Source organism: Haliotis asinina, chromosome 11, assembly GCF_037392515.1.
Source record: "Haliotis asinina isolate JCU_RB_2024 chromosome 11, JCU_Hal_asi_v2, whole genome shotgun sequence".
NCBI classification, from domain to species: domain Eukaryota; kingdom Metazoa; phylum Mollusca; class Gastropoda; order Lepetellida; family Haliotidae; genus Haliotis; species Haliotis asinina.
Genome location: NC_090290.1, coordinates 23,910,816 through 23,927,136, shown reverse-complemented (window position 1 = coordinate 23,927,136; position 16,321 = coordinate 23,910,816). Strand labels below are relative to the sequence as shown.

The 16,321-nt window shown below is 37.7% G+C and overlaps 1 protein-coding gene across 8 annotated transcripts in view; it reads left to right on the top strand.

Moving 5' to 3' along the window:
- LOC137256532 (zinc finger CCCH domain-containing protein 10-like) overlaps positions 1–16,321 on the top strand; it is a 239,880-nt gene that overhangs the window by 123,745 nt on the left and 99,814 nt on the right. For 3 of the 8 annotated variants that reach the window (XM_067794383.1, XM_067794384.1, XM_067794379.1), the window contains one exon: positions 1,121–1,276. The exons of the other annotated variants lie outside the window; for them this stretch is intronic. The gene's annotated coding sequence lies outside the window, so the exon portion shown is untranslated. The remainder of the gene's footprint in view (positions 1–1,120; positions 1,277–16,321) is intronic. 8 annotated transcript variants of the gene reach the window in all.

The following is a 16,321-nucleotide window of genomic DNA, read 5'->3' as shown; positions in this document are numbered from 1 at the left end:
GAACATATTTTACTGAAAAAACTTTCATAGTGAAAAAAAATAATATAATGAAATGGAGCCCTGAGACTTTCTTCATTTTCAGAAGCTATGAAAATCTAGACTTGCCACATTTTCTAGACTTGCATAGGCTTTCTTGGATATATATACTTCAGGGTCTGTACGACTGACTAGTATTTTATTTAAATCAGGGACTAAGCATTTCCTTATAATATCTGTTCAAATATGTCTATCTGGTCCTGTAAACTGTGCAGGTTAATTTCTACATCGGTGCATCCTACTGCTTGCAGTGTTCTGTTGACTGTCTGATAAACATTTGTTTTAGTAAAATCCAGCATTAATAAAACCTGCACTGGATATAGAGAGCTAATTTAAGTGGATCATAATGATTATGTATGAACATATATAATCACTGTGTAGTTGTTATTCCAACATTAATTCAGTGTTGACATGATCATGCACATGATATGCAAGCAGTTACATCTCCACCAAGCTGCATCCGCTCTCATGTCAGCAGCTAGATTATGGCAGTGGTGTAAATATTTTCATGGGTAAGCTGGATTTAACACCTCTTTGGATGGTAATATTGCCAGTTATACAACAGCATGTCAGTTCAGTATTGAAATTAAGTGCTTTTAGTCTGTTTGCTGTGAAAATGTACCAATGAATTTCACTTTAAACAAAAAAGTAAATGAAATAAAGTGAAATTAAGCTTGGGAATCCTCACAATTTTGTTCAACTAAGTTGTTAAACAGCTGATCATAATTTTAAATCACTATTATGGGTATATATTACATGGGGGTAAGTGCAGTAGTAGGAACAGTGGAACAACTCACTATTATGGGTTTATATTTCATGGGGTAAGAGCAGTATAAGGAACAGTGGAACAAATGCACATGCAGTACATGATGTGTGTTAACTAAGATCAACCATATATGTTCTCACTGTTTCATTTGATGTGCATACCACATTGTAATTCAAACCAATGATAGTGATTTGAAACTGTGATAATTTGTTACACAACTTGCATCCTAAGTTGAATAAAATTCTCAAATGTGAATATCCAAATAAGCAAGGTAAAATTACGAGGACTCGCAATCTTATTTTTTTTATGTTATGGCAGTTGAAGACATGGGAGAAATGTGGAAAAAGGAAACATGGATCTGATTTCAATCTTTGAATTCTGTTCTGCCAACGGAAGCAACAGAAAATGGCAGCAGCTTAGCTGATTGCGCCAATCATCCCTCTTAGGTCTATGCAAGTTGCACATATGAACAGGGTGAGTTTCAAACCTTTGGATAATAATTGGTGGAAATCTGGTTATTGATCTTTTGATGAATGCATCTTAGCAGGCCATGGAATGCACAGGGCTTGAGACCTTTAGGCCCCAATAGTCCCATGTTGAGCTGTAAGAGATGACAAGGCTGTGTTCATGGCCCTCCATCATCCAGATACATGCATTGTTCAGCATTGTCACATTAGATGCCTTTCAGCCTCCATGGGTTTTTGCATTATACTATTCAGACAGTAAATCAATCTAGTACTCTTATAAATTATTGATATGTGATCTATAACAAGGTATTGTTAAGAGGCAGAAATCTTGAAGGTTGTGGTTTGATATATAAACCAAGTGTGTGGAGACTTGTAAAATAATCTTTATGACTGGAATCTCTAGATCTATTATGTATGGAGTTGCATATTGGAAGATGGCAATAGGTGCGTAAATTGAAATTCTTGCACACGTGATTGCTCTGATAGAGTATATAGGGCCCAAGTGCTTGTTATTCCTGCAGATAGATAGGCACTGCTTCACAGGCAATCAAAATATGTTCATGGCAAACACATTAGTTGAAGGTGATTGTTATTTAACATTGCAGATGCAAACAGGAGTTGCACAAGGCTATGTTCTTAGGCTCTTTATTTTATATATACTACTTTAATTAATATTCTCTATCTAGAAATATGGCCAGTTAAGAATCTTAATAGACTGTTTGCGAACACTTGTATGCTGCTTCATGCTTAATAGTAACTAAGGGCTATTTAGATTAACAGACTGTTATCGTTTATGGAGCAGTTTTAACATTGATTTCAAACACAACAAGGAATTATTGATTCACAGTCAACAGTTCATTGTTTAACCAAACTCATGGAGTGATAACTACTTGTTTAAATGACATTAATGCCTTGTAAAATGTAAGTGTTGTTAGCAAAAAGTCTGATACGGAGTGTCTGAACCAATTTGTGTGAATTAACATTCACTATAGTATTGGTGTTAAAAGTATCATTTGGAATGTAATAGATTAGTTCAGAGATATCTGGGTTTGTATCCTGACGCTTATGACATGAATATTTGAGAGCATTTTACAGATATAACACAGATTTTAACACATATGTTACCTTGCTTATTCAGTGTTTTAAAAGTCTGTTTGTTCAATTTCAGCCAGTTTGGTGATCGTTTTGTTGAGCCAAAAAAACGTTTAGATTTTCATCACACTTTCTAAAAAAGAAATGCTTAGAAGAGGCATTATGTTTTTGTGTGTTTATATAACTATTTTGAAACAGTTTGTGTACATTTGTCAATGGGTGTAAAGTTCACCTGAAGCAGATATATTTAGTGTGATGAGGGGTATCAGGAGGTAAACGTAATGATTTTAACACAGAGGTGTATTAATTGCTACTAGGTATAAGTTGTTCATAACAGCTTTCAATCTTTCTTGATTCAAAAAGTATTTCTGATTAAGACTAAATTGATTGGATAAATAGTACATAAGGCCCTCACCTGATCACTTTACAAACTGTGAGGTAATTGAATGCCACTAGACAGTCCTTGTAAGTAATTTGCAAACGTTTCCATTGTAACAAAAACAAGAAAACCGATGTTGTTTTGGGCATCTGCTCAATGGAATACCTAATCACTTAACTTTGAGCTGAGTTGAATTTACCGCTACTGTTAGCAATATTCCAGCAATCTCAGGGTGGGAGACACCATAGATATACTCAGAAATGCACACATTGTAGCCATGTGGGGATTAGACCCAGGCATTTGGCATGATGAGCAAACACTTCAAGCACTAGGCTACCACACATCCAGCTTGTGTAATGACCTGTTTGTCTTCCATTACAACATGCATCATCAACATCCCCTTAGACACCAGAGAAACACCATAGCTGATGCTTGGCATAGGTTTCCTGCACTGTTCAAGCATTAGTGTTGCTGAATTTGCAGCCCCACTTGAACTTGGCCAGCAAGGTTTCTTCTTCATTCAAGTGAGCTACAGAACCTGTATTTTTCCATATTAATTTCATGTATTGAATTGTAGTGTAGATTGGTATTGAAATCAGCTGTTGATCTTCTAATTGTTCGTGGATGTTTTGTCGTCGATTTGTGGAAAAATACAATACACTGATCTAATTATTGATCTTGTCATCAAACTATGGACAGTTGCAGTATGTCAGTAGCTTAATTGATCTCATCACTGACCCAGGGACAAGTGCAAAACATTAATAGTTTAATTGATCCTGTCATTGACCCACAGAAAGTTTCAATCCTTCAATTATAATAATTATCATGACTCCATAACCCCAGACTTATATCATATGTACCATGAACAAAAAGTAGGGGATATTCCACAATGCATGCATAACACTGTTACAGTGGCCTGACACCTTGCGGTATACTGCTTTACTGCTGACTTAGCTTCTGTGACGTAAGTTTCTGTGACGTAACATAAAAATAGCACACAGAAATGAAGCTGTACATAAACCAAACTTCCACACTAGTGTCCAAAGGGACATTACAACCATGAAACTAATATGTTAGGGGTAAAAGATGGTCAAACACTGTTTGGATGAAAATAACGTCATATTGTTGACTTCAATCTTAGAAAATACAAGACATAATAGTCACTGCCAGACAATTACAAATTGTATGTCAGAGTGGGGCAAACACTCAAAAATATATCAGGGACTAGGTAAGCACGGACTGATTTGTAAAATCAGTGAATATAGAACCAAATTTATCATTTGAAGTGGATAAGGTATTCTGATAACACAAGGCAGATTGAGTCAGCTGATTGCCAGCAACATATACCTGTATGTAAATGTCCTGGTGATAAGGGCAGGCTGTGATTTATTGTTAGCCACTTCTGCATGAGAGCTGGATGTGTCTTAATGCAAATCTTTTAGTCTTTCGTACAGACACTGAAGCAAATATATCTAAGAAAGCCCACGCAAGTCTAGAAAACGTGGCAAATCTGCATTTCCTTAGCTTCTGAACATGGAAGTGTCAGGACTCCATTTCATTATTTCACTGTTTTGGTTTTTACTATGAACTTTTTTTTTCAGTAAAATATGTTCATTTCAGAGACTAGTTGTTTGTCTAAAAATCTCTTTGCCATAAGATTTGCATGCTTCTACCTAGGTTAATGTGAAATCCCTTTGTCATAAGAGCAGAATCTAACACTGGCTAGCACTATAGCCTTGATTATCGAAATATTATCTAGATCTATAGATCTATATTGATACCAGTCTTAGCAGGGTGTATCTGAACGTAAAACTGTCGACATGAGAGCAGGATGTGCTGTAACGTTAAAGTTTTGGTCCTGAGAGCAATATGTGTATTATTGTAAACTTCTTGGGCATGAGAGCTGGATATGCTTCATGTAAACCTATTGGGCTTGAGAGCAGGATGTGCTGAAATATGAATTAAAAACAAAATGGGTGTGAATGTGGTCTGGTTTTAACCATATTATCATGATTGTAAAGTATCAAAGTGTCAAATAGGTCTGAAAGATCTTTCAGATTTTGTAGTGCTCCTACAAAGATTTTGGTTGAACTGCATACTGCGTAAGTTATCAGTTGGTGAGTTACTATCTCATCACATGTATCTTATTTAAGTTATAGGCAGAGAGGTGACAGTGGTGGTAAAACTACATGACAGTGTTTAGACCCAGGTCAGACTTGGTCATTATTTTGTTCTAACAAACATATTCCCATTGCTTTGTACGTCTTTTAGATCTTTGAAATATAACTTCCTGTATGGAACTTCGAACTTAGTTACACAGGGCTCTACAAAACGATCTGCACTGCAAGGGTTATGATAAACTCTGAACCTCGCAGTATTGTGTCGTTTATGCACTGTGCAGCACTATACAGAGTCCGCGTTCGGATGCCTACCAAAAAGGATCTACTAACGAGACTATCTCATCCGATACTGAAGTTAAAGACTACAAATGAAAAAGAAGAAACAGCTGAAATCGTTGACCTTGATGAAAACCAGAAAACAGACACCAGTGGTGATGCTAGTAGATCTACAGAGTTTTAACTCATTGCAATTCATGATCAGTTGTCTTGAAGTTGCTTCAATACAGATGATAATGTGCTATTTGTCGTTTATTAGTTTTCTGATGAACGATCAGAAACAGTTAAATCTCATGGTCCCATGCAAGATTTTATCTTATATCTTTTCTGAGCCAGGATTATCCCGGGGCCTGTAGCTTGTCGTAAGAGGCCACTGATGGGATTGTGTCCCAACTGTGTAGATCATGCTCTTGCCATTGATCACTGGATTGCCTGCAGACCACTACCATATAAATATTGCTCAGTGGGACATTCAACAACCAGCCATTCATCCAACCAATCAACCATCAATCCAACCATCCAACCAACCAACCAACCAACCAACCAACCAATAACAGTGTTCAGCTGGAGTGCAAGTGTAGTGATGTATCGTTATAACAACATTACTTTGAACATCTTTGACCCTAAACCCTGTTTGTTACAAATATATGCAACCAACATTGGTTATATTTATATTGTTGTCCGTCGAGTTGGCATTGTAATCCAACACATCACTGTGGGTGCTGACACTCAATAAAAATGACTTCCTCTCACAAACTTAGAAAATCAATGCAGTATTGACAACAATGCTAATTACATGAGTTGATGTTGACTCGGTTATCATAGTCCGTTTGCTGGTAATGTTTGCTCCACATTTGTTGATGGCAAATAGTGAAGGACAGGGCTCGATAGTCTAGCACTATAGTCTGGCACTGTGTCCACACCGCCACCAGCACTGAGGCCAGTTTCATGTAGAACTTCAGTGTGAACAGGAGCTATCCACAGGTTGCTGAAGACCAATTCTTACCCTCATCTTCAAGGGTAAAGCCTGTGTGAAAGTTGCAACACTCCAGAGTAAATCCTCAGACATTAATTTGCATTCATATTGTCTGAAATTTTCACATTTCTCTTCCAAACAGTAAATTGTCTTTATCATCTGTGTGTTTCCGTAAATGTTCCAAAGTCTGATTTAAAATTTCCTGATTAATATTTCCTAATTAAAGTCAGTGAGTTTTGTCAAATATTGATCTTTGTGACTGTTTCACTGTCGGCATGAGCAATATAAAAGGACATGCAATGTGAAATGCTTCCAGTTTATAAAAAAGAAAATATCCAAGTTCTCCATACAAGAAGTATTTTTCTCCAGTTTGCCTCTTAATGGCACTGCGGAGACAAATAATAGTTCTAGAAAGAGAACCATCAAGTATTAAGGATTCTTCATCCATGAGCTGAAATGAGGATGAGAGAAGGATTGGGGTGATTGTTATATTAACCATATGCTCTTGGGTCTGTAAGAGAGACTATTTCATGGCCAAGAAACTGACTGAGGTAATCTCTCGGACTGTCTACGTGGCTCTCTCTTTAGTCAGAATGCCATACACTATAGATTAACTCTCATACCTTCTCCTTAAGGCGGCAAAGCTTCTGACAGACTTTGTGCCACACAAGTCAGGCATGATTATGACATAGCTGAAAGAGTAGCAACTCCAGCATTAAAGTACCCAATGCTCTCATTCATATATTTTGTGTCCGTTCACCTTATACAGCGTCCATGGCTGGGGCCAGAAGGCGCGAAGACAGGGACCCTAATTAGCGTGTCCTGATCGGAGCAGGGCGTATTTATATCCACCGAGTCAGGTCTGTATGTTTGATCAATCAACTGTCACGGTGTAAGCGTATGAGTGATGTGATTAGTATTATGACATCGTCGGTGCATATTGTTTTGTATCACACCCATCACTAATGCTCATGTTCATGTCAGTCTGCGCTATCTTCATGCGTTCACCAGATCCGGTGCTGACATGCACAAAATGGCGATTCCCAGTCCGGTATTGGCTTTAATCTTAAACATGCATGGTCTTTGATTGCTATCTGTGTCAAGTTAATATTGATTTTCAACATATTCTTTTGTTTGGGATGTCAAAGAACAGAGGCATGACATCCAATTTGAGTTGCCATCACAGGTGATCTTGTTCCGTGATTAACTTGAAAAACATTTAGGCTCGGATAATTACTTGAACTGAAGTTTTGTGTTCTTTGTTTACTTGCTGAAAATGAAACAAGTTAATTCTCCATGAACAAGTTTGATCTGTGTTTTTTGTTAAGCTGGTCAAAGATCAACTGAGGTATTGAAATAACTGGCTTTGGTATTCCGTCCCCTTGTTAAATTCCAAAATTGTATTTAGATCCACTGGACCACAGAAAGAGGATGTCTGCATGACTAGCAAAGTGAAATACCTTTTGGAAGTGTTTCAATCCATGTTTGAAACAATATGCTTGGCATGTAATCTGAAATAATTAATATTTCAGAAGAGTAAGAGATACCCTCTTTGCTCTGTTGTCTTGAGGTCCCATTTGCCTGCTTTTCTTTGCACTTCTGTTGAATTGACGTATATGTCATTTGTGGATGTCAAGTGGTTGGTTGTAAGAATGTTCAAGAATGTTCAAGAATGTTCAAGAATGTTCAAGCATAACAACAGTGTTCAGATGTTACAATGCGGATGTGTAAATATTCATTCACTCATACAACTGTTTCGTGCTACTTGATACACGTCCTATTGTGGTAATGAATATATTAACACTACTTTCAGAAATGTTTCAGCAATATCATGACAGGGACACCAGAAATTAGCCTAATTCATAATCCCATAGCCTAACAGTCCCCTAACCAAAATATTTTTACACACATACCTCTTGTTCACAGACAGTCCTATTTGTTCAGTTGCTGTTTATAAATAATTTTGAAAGAAACAAACAATTCGTTTTATACTGAAGTTGAGGCCCAGTTAGACGGGAGATTCTGAACCAGAGGAATTCTAGACTTGCCTCATTGAGGTCTTTTGCGTTGCAAAAAAATAATGTGTGTATGGCAAAATAATAGAGCTGTGACAATCTATCATTGTATTGATAATCATGATACTTAGTTGAACAATAAATATATCGATGCTTTTTTTTGTATTGTGATTCGTGTTTATCTTAATCAGATTTAGTATATCGTTTCAGAAAAGTCAATGATGTAATGCTGGAGTCAGTAGATGTAAATAGTTATCAGGGCAGATTTTTTGACTTTTTGAAAACTGATACAGAGTTAAAACATGAAAGATTAATTGGTTGTAGTATCATATTTTCATGTGTAAATTTATGATGAATGGATTTATCGATACCAAGATTTATCTTGAAAATTACTATATGTTCAAGATTAATCTTGAAAGTTACAATATGTTCAGCTTAATCATATTTAATATTTTGCAGAATTAATGATGTTGCTCTAAGTAATGATTTTACGTCTTCAATCTGGAAGGAGAATTTTTGGACTATTGAAAACATATCCGTAAGTCTCTATAGTTTGATTTGAAAGGAGTGCCAGAGGTAGACTAAAACGCTGGTTATGATCAGTTGTCTATGTATTGAGATACAGAAGTTTCAATGTATTGTCTTTGATATTCTTTCTGTGCCCAAGCGCTACAAGTAACGAAGTCTACATCAAATCAATATGTTGTTGTTAGCTTTGAAATGTACTTTTATTTTATTTTGATGGGGTTTATATATCTTTTGGGTCCAGAATAAAGAGAGTATTCAAAGTTCCTGTCAGTTTTATTGACATCCAGTCATTTTGTGTAGACTTGTATGCTTTCCATTGTATTTAAGGAACACATTGTTTCCTGTGTCAGGTTTAATGGTGGATTGATTCTGACCAGGGCATGGAGATTTTAGGATAAGATGTATATCATGCATATTTAGATGCTGAAATGTCAGATGTTTTAGAAGACAATGGAGCAGATTTTTTTCCTTGAGTTGGTTTAGAATTCAAACCCTTGTCAAAGCGATAAAGAAACAGGTCAAGTTTAATGTATAGATTCACAGACAACATCAGCAGAATGTCAGATCTTTAGCGAATGTGTGTATGGTGGCCTTTCGAAAGTGCGTATGTATATGGTGGCCTTTAACAAGTGTTTATATGAAGGCCTTTAAAAAGCATGTATGTGAAGGCCTTTAGCAAGTGCCTATATCAAGGTCTTTACCAAGTGCATCTATGAAGGCCATTGCAAGTGCCTCTGTGAAGGCCTTAAAAAATGTTCATATGAAGTAAGGCCTTTAACAAGTGTGTTTACAAAGGCCTTTAAAAAGTATGTGTGTGAAGGCCTTAGAATACCAAGTGCCTATATGGAGGCCTTTGACAAGTGTGTGTGAAGGCCTTTACCAAGTGGCTATATGAAGGCCTTTGACAAGTGTGTATGTGAAGGCCTTTACCAAGTGGCTATATGAAGGCCTTTGACAAGTGTGTATGTGAAGGCCTTTACCAAGTGCCAATATGAAGGCCTTTGACAAGTGTGTGTGTGTGAAGGCCTTTACCAAGTGGCTATATGAAGGCCTTTGACAAGGGTGTGTGTGAAGGCCTTTACCAAGTGTCTATATGAAGGCCTTTGACAAGTGTGTGTGTGTGAAGGCCTTTACCAAGTGCCTATAAGAAGGCCTTTGACAAGGGTGTGTGTGAAGGCCTTTACCAAGTGGCTATATGAAGGCCTTTGACAAGGGTGTGTGTGAAGGCCTTTACCAAGTGTCTATATGAAGGCCTTTGACAAGTGTGTGTGAAGGCCTTTACCAAGTGTGTATGTGAAGGCCTTTGACGAGTGTATATGAAGGCCTTTACCATGTGTCTATATGAAGGCCTTTACCAAGTGTCTATATGAAGGCCTTTACCAAGTGTCTATATGAAGGCCTTTACCAAGTGTCTATATGAAGGCCTTTGACAAGTGTGTGTGTGTGAAGGCCTTTACCAAGTGCCTATATTAAGGCCTTTAACAAATGTGTGTGTGATGGCCTTTACCAAGTGCCTATATGAAGACTTTTAACAAGTGTGTGTGTGAAGGCCTTTACCATGTGTCTATATGAAGGCCTTTGACAAATGTGTGTGTGAAGGCCTTTGACAAGTGTCTATATGAAGGCCTTTAGCAAGTGCCTATATTAAGGCCTTTAACAAGTGTGTGTGTGAAGGCCTTTACCAAGTGCCTGTATGAAGGCCTTTGACAAGTGTGTATGTGATGACCTTTACCAAGTGCCTACATGAAGACCATTAACAAGTGTGTATGTGAAGGCCTTCCTGTCAACCCAGGTTACATGCTTTCCTGTTGATGTAAGTTTTCGGATTCAAAGAACTATAATGTTTTCCTCATTTTGTCATTGTGCATACATGCATGTTCAAAACAGCATGTTTGAAAGCTTCATTGACTATGAAATATCACTATGTCAGTAAGTTTCAAAACTGTTAAGTACTTCCTCTTTTGCATGTTCTAGTTTGAAAGTGGAAGAGGGAAATGTATTATTGGAATCACCAGCTTCCCTGTCACTGTGTATGCCATCATGGCTAGCTCAGTAATATAAAACTGAAGGCCATCCGCAGATATTATAAACATCAATAAGTTTACATGAGACTGTGATTTCGTCTTTGACTTAAATTTGTGTTCATCTACCCAGTCAAATAAGTATTTTAGTTGAATTATTTTGTTTAACATTTTAAGGTCTAAAGCATCATCTCAAAATATTTCAAATGGTTAGTGCATATTTCATAAATTTCATCATCATTAAGTATTTAGTTTCGAGCAGGTAACTGTTTATCTTTCATCTTTATTAAGTATTTAGTTTCGAGCAGGTAACTGTTTATCTTTCATCTTTATGAAGTATTTAGTTTCGAGCAGGTAACTGTTTATCTTTCATCTTTATTAAGTATTTAGTTTCGAGCAGGTAACTGTTTATCTTTCATCTTTATTAAGTATTTAGTTTCGAGCAGGTAACTGTTTATCTTTCATCATCATTAAGTATTTAGTTTCGAGTAGGTAACTGTTTTTCTAGATAGGATTGTCTGGTAATATTGCCAGCGTCTGCTGATCATGTGTTCGATTACATGTTCATACGAGTTTTGATCCTTGGCTTGCAAATAAGAGCCATCCACATTCAATGTTTGAAGGTATTTTAGTCATGTTTGGCTGCTTCTCTGTAAATCTGACACAAAATGAATGTTTAGGTCGGCATTAAAGACAACTTACTTACATTCTTTATCTGTAGACTCCTGCTTAGTTTCTGGATATATAACATTCTGACTGTAACAAATATACCCATTTAAATTGAAATGGAGTCCCAGGGAGATGAGATTTACCAGACTTGCTTCACTTTAGCATTGTAGGGAGAATACCGGTATGGTTCAGGGACTAAGAGACTATTGAGGCTGTCTTAATCAGGTGCATTGACATTTGCTTGCAGTAACAGAGCATGGGTATGAGAAGGGGGCATTGGTTATAGAGATGTTGGACAAAATCTACCATGTTGATGTTCCTTATGCTTAATGATTTATTGTTCACCACCACACTCAGCAGTATACCAACTTGATGGTGTTGCTTTGTAAATAATTGAGGTTGCACCAGACAATATAGTGACTGACATCATGAGCACCAATCTATTCCGTCATGAGATATGATAAGTGAATTAGTATAGTTTTACACTGCTTTTGGCACTATGCCAACCATGTCACGGCAGAAGACACCAGAAATTGACTTCAAACATAGTACCCAGGAGGGGAATCAAACCCAGGTCTTCAGTGTGATGAGTGGGCATTGAACCAACATCCAGTCTATTCCACAGCCCCTTAGGAATGATGACATATGTTGGCTTAGTCAGGAAGCCTGATTACTAATCGACTCATGAATGTCCAGGTTAGAATTGATCTTCAGTTACCCATGCTTGTCGTTAGGTGACTAACAGACTCGGGTGTTCAGGCTCACTGACTTGGTTGACATGTGTCATCTTTTCTAATTATGCGGATCGATGCGCATGCTGTAGATCACTGGATTGTCTGGTCCAGATTTGATTATTCACAGACTACCGCAATATTGCTGAAATATGTGGTGTAAAACTCGCTGACTGACCACTAATCCCGTTAGATGCCTCTCATGACAAGCATGGGTTGCTGAAGATCATTCTATCTGACTGCTGCTGATATGTCAGTGTAACTGATGGAGCTGGCCATTACATGCTCTATTAACCCTCCTCACCCACTCCAACAACAGTTATGTTATACTACTGGAAAGTGAGTTAGATCCTGATATCCTGATCCTTGATACATAGATTAAGATAAAGAACCCTCTCATTCTGTGAAATCATCTGATGAATGCTTGGAAAAGCTTGCAATGATGACACAAAGAGATTTCTTGTTCACTTAAAGTGGAATCTTTAAAGACATGACTTTATAGAAATCTGAAGACTTGATGATATGGTTACAGTCCATTCATGTGAAATGTATTCGGTACCTAAAGGACATTAATAACCTATATTTCCCTGTCCACAAAGTACCTCTTTGATGGCTGGCGGTTGTCTGTTTGGCCTGCTGAGATAATGCTACGTGTAGCACACGAGGACAGAAATCATCAAACTGTGGTCGGAACTGATGTGCTGGTTATGAGAAGTGATGAGCGGCATGTGTAGGAAAGAGATGCTTAGTCTACCAGTAACTGTCGGAACTGTTATCCATCTCCTTCTGTGTAGGCAGGCGTATGTTACCAATGTAATATGAAGGATTAGTGTGGATGTGGAATAAATTCTCTACGCCTCGGGTTATTCCTCAGGTTTAAGCGTAATGACAGTGGTATTCTACCTGTTGTGTGTTGGATATTGTAGATTCTGAGCAAGAATTTATATACAGCTCAAAGGGAAACAGCATGATGGTTTTATTACCCAGGATTTCTGGAAAATATATGTTATTTAAGATTTAGTTTAGATTAACTAAGTTAAATGATCCTCTATGGCCTATTTCAGCATTGTTTAATAAGGTTTTATGTCCGATATCAAAATGTCACTGGTCACTGAAATTTCTTCATTGGAATATTAATAAGAATGGCGTTTCAGAATATCAAGGGCGCTTTGACTCAGAATAGGGCTTGGTAAGATGAGACGTGTTGTAAAAGAGGTAACCCTGACATCAGAAGTCCTTGCCATCAAGTGTTCCCAGTTGTAGAGGCCATGGATACAGCTGCTGGAAGCTCTTGGACAAGTGAGTGAGTTGTTTTACACCACTTTTAGCAATATTCCAGCAATATCGCAGCAAGGGACACCAGATATGGACTTCCCACATTGTAACCATGTGGGTATTAGACACGGGCCTTTATTGTACTGAGCGAATTATTTAATCTCTAGGCTACCCTTCTGCCCCGCGATATCACAACTTTTGTGTTTACTCACCAATGGCGATTTTGATGTCATTGTAATCACAGGCAAACTGTAGCGCAAATGGGTTCCGCAGTGTAGAGAGTATGACTAGTTTCCTTATATGACAGCGACGCGAGCAAAGGTTGGCAACGTACTTCCCTCGTTTCGGATCGACAAATATTTTTCATGTCAATATAAAGTATCACCACCATCAAAGGTACACTCCCATTTCCTCACTTGGTTGTGCTCTCAGATTTCCTACCCCATGTTTAATAATTACTCACGTGAAATATGTTTGATTCAACATTTTAAGCACCACTCGTGGTATTCAGATCGTTCTTCGCCTCCATTACCACTGCCAGATTCCGGTTGAATGAAGTGGTGGAATAAGAATATGCAGAAATTAAAAAGAAATACCATATTGCCTAATTTTATCATGAATCTATTGGAATGTATTTGTCTTATTTGTTGCCTCTATTGTTCTACATAAAAACACTTTCTGCGTAATGGGCAAATGAAGCAAGGGAGGTAACTATGTATTACATATGGAATAATATCCTCCTGTTCCTTCACTCTGTTGAACCGGAAACTGGAAGGGGGAATGGAGGTGAAGAACGGTCTGATATACCACGACTTGCTCTTAATTTTCTTGAATAAAATATGTTTCACGTGAGTAATTGTTCAACACGGGATTGGAGATGTGAGAGCACAACCCAGTGAAGAAACAGGTGTAAACCTTTGATGGTGGCGATATTTTATTTTGACATAAAAAATATTTTTCGAACCGAAGCGAGGAAAGTATGTTTCCAAACTTAGCTCGCTTCGTTCACATGTAGGAAGAATGGTCATTTTATCTATGCTGTGCAACCCATTTGTGCTACAGTTTGCTTGTGTTGTAATATATCTGGGGTGGCTAAATGTATGTTCTGTGCTTGTGAGCTGTTTTATGTCAGGCAGACGATGGTTGTATGAAAAGTGACAGGTCTGTAATACAGGTAGTTATATTGGCATGCCTTAATAATATTTTTATATTCAAAAGAACATATTTCATTTCTTTTTGTGTCCTGGTCAGGTCATGAAAGACAAGACACAGTAATGATTCTTTAGCTGTTATATGGGATTATGCGAATACCATCTCAGATTAATGATGTAGGTTTAGTACCATTTGATTTGTTAATTGAATCAGAGACCATATAATTATATGGTCTCTGATTGAATGAAGGGATTTTACACTGCCTGTTACAGCTGTGGCTGACAGGTCGGGTTTGGTCAGTGGCTGTCATGGCTGAATGCATAAAGGCAGATCAATTACTGATGGCTGGTGAGTGCTTACACCCAGGTCAAGCGTGAAACTGATGCCTGTGAGGGAAAGTATCCCCATTACTGTACAGTCTCGATGATTCCAAGGACAGTGGAACTATATATATTGAACATGGGGCTAATACACTGATGCACTTAAACTCAAGTTCGCTAGAACAACCAGTTTGTTGGAAAGGTTTGAAGTGTTCTACCACAAGTGCATCTAAATATTCCTAAAGTGAAAGGACGCAACTTTGGCATGATAGCAGTAAGACAAATTCTTTTATCCTTGGCAATTTGATATACATTCTCAGTGCTTGACTGAAAATACTGATACTTTCAATCTATATGAAGTTTCATTTTAATATGTTCATGGAATGTAAAATATGTTAACTACACTTTCTCATAAATGATAATTTACATACACTTTGCAATATGGTTGACAAATTGTGGAGGTTATAATGATTTGTCCTTCCGATTACTAACAGTCAGCTTTTGGCACCAAGAGGTTAACACATGATACTTCTGAGGAGAATCAAACCCTGGTGGTGATACAGAGAAACAAGCCAACATTTGAACCACAAGGCTACCTTACCATCTGCCTTATACAGATTGAGTTAGTGAGGGACACAAGGCATGGGCTTCACACTTGGTACTAATGAAAAGAATGAAACTTTGGCCTTCAGAGTTACAAGCAGCCCAATCTCTTCCGCAAACATCTAGTTCCTGACCAAGTAAAGGTCTCTCTGCTGGAGTGAAGTCCTTTGTGTTTTCCGAACCAATTCTCACCAGGACTATTAGAGCTATTTGTAGTATTGGTGATGGTCTAGACCACCAGTGACAATCAGCCAGCAGTAACTGAATCTTTAAAACAGATGTGTAAAGTGTACGATGCTTAACACGTAGATGTGACACTGACAAGGAACCGGAGATGTACAGTGTCAGTTTCATACAAGACAACCTTTGATGTGCTGTGCTGAGAAAGAAGTACATGATGTAATGCATTGCGAAAGAATCGTGTAACGTAGTGATGGATTGAGAAAAGAGTGAGAGACATTGCTGTACATTGGGAAAGACATGATGCTGATGTACAGGGCTAGCTATTGATTGGATCTTTTGAATGTGTGGAGAGAGAAAACCCTATCTCGATTTGTCAAATGCTGTTAGCTAGATCTCACAAAGGTGGGAGCCATCACTACAGCGCCAACGCTTTATCCACCTCAGTAATAGGTGACAGCTCCAAAGCTGTTACAAGATGTTATTTTCTAATGCACTTTCCTGCCAAGTGTTGAATTCTGAAAAAGTTCCTATGTAGAAACAACCTTCATGATAGCTTCAGCAGGGAGTAAGACGGATCCTACAGTATACAGGCATTAATGGAGCATAAAAATGTCAGCAATATTTTGTCATTGTCTATTCAATATACTGAAGAAGTTGTGTCAGGATGAGAAGTGCACATTATTATTTAATTATCTTCCATTAGCTGGTATCA